At 36.4% G+C, this 7,211-nt stretch overlaps 1 protein-coding gene across 1 annotated transcript in view; it reads right to left on the bottom strand.

The window, feature by feature from the left end:
* CXXC4 (CXXC finger protein 4) overlaps positions 1 to 7,211 on the bottom strand; it is a 125,513-nt gene extending 118,302 nt beyond the window's left edge. The window contains exon 1 of the mRNA XM_027597434.2: positions 7,112 to 7,211. The gene's annotated coding sequence lies outside the window, so the exon portion shown is untranslated. The remainder of the gene's footprint in view (positions 1 to 7,111) is intronic.

Raw genomic sequence — 7,211 nt, forward strand, 5'->3', positions numbered from 1 at the left:
CAGGGTAAACATATAAGATAAAAAGCTGGGCATGAAGTGGGTGGAAAGCAAAGGCAAATTGGAATCTGAAAGAATAAAGAGGAACCAATAAGACAAACTGTAAACTGCCCATAGCTATCTCTCATTGCATCTAAACCAACAACGATCTATGCTTATCTATATTCTGGCCAATATATCTATATTACCATAACAGGGTTGCAAAGGGGCTACCTAACTTGAAAATTTTGCCATGTGGTACCCTGTATATAAAGTTTGCACACTTGACTTCAAAGTTGTGTATGTTCCTGGCCTGGGTCTCAGAGAAGCTGAAGGAGAACATCCAGCAAAAGTCAAAGGACCTGCAGACCCTGCTGCTGGAAATCAACAAAGTAAATCTGTAAATCAAAGACAATGTATGTAAATTGCAGCCATTTGGGGTTTTGTGCTGACCTTCCAAACATACTAGCTGATGTTTCACTTCCATCTTTCAAATCTTGCATAAATTTTCTTGTAGCCAATCCTAACTTGAAACTACACAGGGAAGAGAATTCTGGGAAATATATTTCAACTTAGCTAAATTGTCATTTACAAAACCATCACAAATGGATAGAGAATTATAGACTTCAATTATTTTTCAATAAGACCATTTTTCAACCCCTGTGGTAAATTATCATGTCTCGTTTTAATCATTGAAAATTAAATCTTGTGACAAAGATTTAAGAATAAATGCTTTGCATGAGTTTGAGATATTAAGAACTATCATATATTGACAAATATAAAAGAGAAGTTAACTTTCATTTTATTATGTATCAGGTATATTTCTCAACACATTTCACATTATAATCCTCACAACTGCATTGTAGATTTTTCTCAATTTACTATAATTTTCATTTAAAAACTAGGCTCAGAGGTGAAATAAGTTCCAAAGAACCCAGAATTCAGGCTGAAACTTGAATCTGAACATGGGACTTTAATATCAAGATCATGCATTTTCTACTGGATTACAGTGAGAAAGAAGAGGATACTGTGGTTAAAAACGTTAAGGAAAAAAGATATCAAGAATTGTCTACAAGCTTGAACAAGTTAGTGATAGGTATGTGGAAGCAATGATAATTAGATGGCTTTAAAATGACTCATTTTAAAAAGGCATTCCACCCAAAGAGAAAGTTGAAATGTAGGGTGATCTTCACATATATGAAAGAGCCTTACTTGTAGGATTTCATGGTTGTCAAAAAGGTGATGACTGTGATTAACAGGAGATACCAACTCATACATGCAAAGGATAGAAGTTCTCTTGATGCCGGTAAAAGATATGTAATTTATTACAAGCAGACAGCAATACAAGCCAGATAAAACACTGCCACACTCAGAGAGACAAGCCAAGCCCTCTAACTCAAGTCCATGAAACAGCCTTTCTACTTGCATACTAACTAATCTGAGTAAGGATTCTGTCACATCCTTCAAACAGACTTGATTTGTCATTCTTGAAGGTTTTGTAACCTCTGGCTATTTCTAGGTGTTATTCAAACTCTGGCTATGTGCTTGACTCCTCACCAGGTTCAAGAAGTTTGTAAAAACCTCAGCACATGTCTGAGTTAAATTTTTCCAGGCATAGCATGTTCCTAGCTTGCCCAGGTTTCAAACTTGCCCATGATCCATTCTGCTAGAAGAGTTTCCATATCCAAAAATGAGTGGGTAGAAAAGAGGAAATGATCTTAAACTCTGAAACTAGAGGTCTAACTTAGATATAAAAAGACATTTTATGATAGTGAGACTTTTAAGAGACAGGAATGAGGATTATAGAATCTATGACATAAGTCTTTTTAGATAGAACAGGCCCTTTTCTCTCTAGTCTGCTTTAACTTCTCCAAATCCCTTCCAAAATTTTATTCATTTACTTATTTAATCATTCATTTAAAAGAAAGTTATTGAATGCTCACCATATATCAGGTACTGTGTTGATGTCAAAAAGCAGAAGACTTGACTAACTATGTTTCAGGAAGAGAATATAAAAACCTTTCCAGGTATACACCAAATAAAATTATCAGACTTCTACACATGACATTTGTTCCATCAGAACACATCTGTAATTTGATACTTCTGCTTCTTTTGTAACATATCTTTTCTCTATAAGAAATTTTCATACATTTATGTGTAATTTCTTTGTTGCCTGCAAAGGTGGAGTCCATGTGGATTAAGACTTGGCTACCACAATATTAAGTGTATCAGCAAATTATTCATAGAGAAAGGAGTTTCAACATTACTGGGACAATTTAGAAATTTTTCTTCGTAAATGCCTCAGACATTTTGATTAGCAATCTGCTACTATTAATTTTTAAATTTTCTGTTCAAGCAAAACGTAGCAGTCAGGTTTCTCACTACTCACTCTAGTAGTATGGAAATTTCCTGCTTTGAAATTTTCCCCATGAAATTTATAAATATTTGCACACGGTTTATAACAATTACATCAAGAACAAAGAGCAATCTTTCAACAGTTTAAGACAAATGCTCTTAATCATTTTAACTATTTTTTAGTAATTTTTTCCACATGCCTAAATATACATTGAAAAATTTCTTGAGTTTGCAGTTTTAAATATTAACTATTGACTTCTTACTTTGGAAGATGAAAATCTATCTCCTTTATATCACCTACAACTTTTCTCTCCACATGCACTTCTGTGTGCACATACATCTCTCCTTATATCAACTTCCCAATAGCCATATAACAATTTTTGGTCGAAGTAATCTTCAATTTTAACATTAAAGCTATGTAAATAGCATCATAGTTCAGCTGTATAATATCATAATGATCCCATGTACATTCTTTTATTTCTACTTTCCCCCCTTGTCTTCTTTCTTACTTTTCTTTCTCTGCATACTGCTCTCTTGTTAAAGATTCCAGTTAAAAATTCCATTTTCTCACACGCCAGATCTGCCTCCTACTTCATTTATACCCTTCTGTTGGTAAACACAGATTCTTGTAACTTCCTAAGAGCAAATGGGAGGCAAATTTCTTGAGATTTTGCTTATCTGATGCTGTCTTTATTATTACACTTATATTTGATTGAAAATTCAACTGAATATGAGAATTCTATATATTCCCTTTTAAAATGATTTCCCTGGGATGCCCGCATGGCTTAGTTTGTTAGGCATCTGACTTCAGCCCAGGTCATGATCTCAGGCTCCTGGGATGGAGAGCAACATTGGACTCCACACTCAGTGGGGAGTCTGCTTGAGATTCTCTCTCCCCCACTGCCTCCCCCTGCTCATGCCTTTTCTTTCTCTCTTAATAAAAATTTTAAAATAAAATAAAACAAAACAAAACAAAATAAAATGATTTCCCTCAGGGTTTTGAAGGCATTTCTACTTTTTCCCCCTAGTTTCCAGAGTTAGTTTTAAGAAGTCTGATACTACTGTGATTCCCAAACCTTTTATGAAATCTGTTTTTTGTTTTTTCTCATAAAGTTCTACTTCTACTATTTATTTATTTATTTGAGAGAAAGAGAGAGAGCACATGAGTGTGGGAGAGGCAGAGGGGTAGAGAGAGAGATAGAGAGAGAGAGAGAGAGAGAGAGAGAATCCCAGGCAGACTTCACACCCAGCATGGAGCCAGATATGGGGCTATATCTCACCACCCTGAGATCATGACCTGAGCCAAAGTCAAGAGTTTGAAGCTTCACCGACTGAGCCACCCAGGTGCCCCTCTCATAAAGTTTTTAGAATCATCTTTTTGGGCCAGTTATGTGCCAAGATCTTCTTAACAGTCCCTTTCAATCTGAAAATTATCTTCCTAAGTTCTGGAAAATATTTTAATATAATGTATTTGATAATTTTCTATCCTTATTTTTTTTTTCCCTGCTGTTCCCTTTTCAACCCCTATTTTTTGAATGTTCATCTCCTACAGTGAACTCCTAATTTTATTCTGTATCTTTTCCCATTTGGGGAGAGATTTGCTAAACTCCATAATTTAATACTCTAGATGCTTTGTCCCTGTGGTTATTTCCAAGAGTACTCTTATGTTCTTCTCCCATTTAAAATAGCCTCCTCTTCTTATTTCAAGGTCACAGCATCTTCACCATTTATTTGAACACATCAATTACAAAATTTAAAAATTTCTCCTCTGAACTGTTTCATGATTCTTCAAACCTTTTTTGTCATTGGTTTACTTGTGCTCTGTCTTCCACCTTATGAGACTTTTTTTGCCTTCATGTTTCTGGGGTACTTAGCTTTCTGTTGATATTTCAGTTAGGGTGCTAAGAAGTTGGATGCTCTTCTTTCACAGCCTGGGCTTATTTACTGGTTCTCTGCAATGTAAGGTGCCTGGACCATTATGCTCAATACTTCTAGAATATCTTCTATCAAAAGGAATGCTTTACTTTCTTGTCTGGGGGATGTGGTCTAGCTACCCCTGTTCTCAGATTCAAGTAGGGAAGGAGTCTCATTCAGAATGTAGATTTTCATTTAATCTCACTGTTTTCAGCATAAGACTCTCCACCTTCTTTGGTACAGTCTCATCGGAGATTAAACCTTTGGTGTGCAACCACTCTGGAAGTTGTTATGTGACCTGGCTTCTAGGGATGGAAATGTAAAGTATACTATATAACCCTTGTAGCAGAACCATGCCTGTCCACATAAGTGCAAGGTATTTTTAAGCAGAATTGCAATTGACTCAATCTCCCAACTTGGGAAATAATGTCCTTGAACAGCTCAGCATGGGCAATTGCAAGTTCTAATAGAACAACATATAAGGAAGTTGCTAAATTAATATAAAATAATATCAGTAAATTTTAGAATTATATAGTGCAATGCACATCAAATCACAAAAATACCAAATTTTTTACAAATTACCCTAAATCCCTCATGATGCCTTCCAATTCTATTTCTATGATCTCTGTAGTCCTACATCATCCTGCAATCCTACTCAGTTCCTGTAATCTCACTGGTTTTAGAGCTTCACACTTCATTCTTTCCTGCTAAGTCCTTTGGTGTCCCTCCCAGATATTGCTTTTCCTTAATTCCCAGGTGATTCCAGCTCTCCCTTTCTCTCATAACTTCCATCTTAATGAGGACGTTTCTTCATTCTCTGTCAGTATCATATTTATTAATATGTTTAAAAAAGAAAAATCTAAGAATACTCCTAGAAACAGAGGACAGAAATCCCTCTCAATTTCAAGACAGGACAGCGTTTAACCCAGATTCACTGCAGCTTCCCTTTCTGGTGAGGTTAGGTATGTTTTATGATAATCTAAAATTCCCTTTCTTCGGAAGTCTTCAAGCAGAGAGGTGGGCCAAGCATTAACCTATCTCTCCTCCTGAAATCTCTACCCTAGAGTTTGGTTGCTGATCCAATTAATGGTCCAGAGTACATAAGATAGGTAATTGCCAACCTACATCGTGGCTTCTGGTATTCTTTCAGGCCATTTGAAGTGCCCACTTAAGAAAGACTGTGAGTTCAAATCCTGCATAGAGAAAAACTTATAAACTTACTAAAGAGTACGGATTGGGAAAGCAAATAGGAAGTCTCTGTCTCTGTCCCTCTTTCTCTCTCTCTCTCACACATACACACACCCCTGCCTTTGGCAGTTAAAAGCATTCCAACCAAATGCTTCTTAGTAGCTCCCAGTTGCTATGAAGGTGTAAAGGAAGATAGCTGATCTCTAAAGTAACAAGGGACCAAGTCAAATAAAGCCTATAGGTTAAAGTCAACACTTTTACACTAAAGTGACACGGTATCTTGCACTGGCTCTGAAGTACAGCTGTCCCATAATCTCTATGACCAACAGCCTTAACCAAACAGGTTGTATTTAGAGCATCATAGTTCAAAACTTCCAGCCAAACTCTCAATTTGTTCTCCTGATAAAGCTTTGTTTGGAATTATATGAGTAAATGCTTAAAATACAGTAGAAATTGAGACAGAAAAGACAAGGAGTCTTTGAGAAAGAGACTTCTGTTTGTACCTGGGCTGGTGGGTGAAGGCCAGGATTTGGGGGTCATGCTTTTCCCTGATGTGTCTTTTAATTTAATTTAATTTAATTTTATTTTATTTTATTTTATTTTATGAGAGAGAGAGCATGCTTGCAGGAGGAGAAGAGAGAGGGGGAGAAAGAGGGAGAGAGAGAATGAGAGAATGAGAGAGAGAAAGAGAATATCACAGGCTCCACACTCAGCGTGGAGCCTAACGTGGGGCTTGATCTCACAACCCTGAGATCATGTCCTGAGCCGAAATCAAGAGTCAGATGCTTAACCAACTGAGCCACCCAGGTGCCCTCCCCCATGTGTCTTTAAATAGAACTAAGGCCCTGATCCTGAATATTTCAGATGTTAGGGTCTGTGGTGGTTTCCTCTCAGCAATGTGTTTCTGACTATGCAGGGTACAAATACAAATAATATATATTCTGCATACATATGTATTTCCTTCTTTCTCTCTTGCCTCCTCATTCATTCTTTCCATCTTTTCACTCTACCCCCCACTCAATGCCACATCTTCCATGGAAGAAACACAAGTACCTAGTGAGAAAAGTGCAGGATTTAAAATCAGAAGACTTATGAGCCCTCAATTTTTATCACTTGACAACTATGAAAATCAGAAGAATCACTGAACTTCTGTGAGCCTAATTCCCACTTTGTAAAATGGGAATAATCACCATACCATTTTAAGATCAGGGTTGAGGATGCATGAAAGCATCATGCACTATAAAGTGTTATTAATATTCTTCAGAGTTTGAAGGAAACAAGAATTTATAGGCATATGAATGGCAAAGGTACTAACCTGACCTCACTAAGGAACAGAGATGTCTACATTTAAGCTCATTTTTTTAAAATACAAACTTTTGGTTGGATTCTCTTCTAATTTTGATACAATGTGGAAAATGTCAGGCCCAGTGATATTTAATACTAACCAAATTTGGTAATGTTACAATAGCAAATAGTATGAAGATGCATTTTAATTACCGATTCTTTCCTTTAATTTATCAAAAAGAATATTAATTATAACAGCCAATGTTTCTTGAGTGCTTACTATATTCTAAGCGACTTGTGTGTATCATCTCATTAAACCATTATAATAGCCCTAACAGGTACTGTTTCCACTTTACTGATGAAGAAACTGAAGCACAAAAAAGCAATTACTCACCTTGTGGAGAAGCAACAGTGTCAGGGTTGGAACACAGACATCAGCCCCCAGAGTCTGCATTCATAACAAGTAGACTATACGACCTCCCCATTTGGGCACT

This window comes from Zalophus californianus, chromosome 2 (assembly GCF_009762305.2).
Source record: "Zalophus californianus isolate mZalCal1 chromosome 2, mZalCal1.pri.v2, whole genome shotgun sequence".
NCBI classification, from domain to species: domain Eukaryota; kingdom Metazoa; phylum Chordata; class Mammalia; order Carnivora; family Otariidae; genus Zalophus; species Zalophus californianus.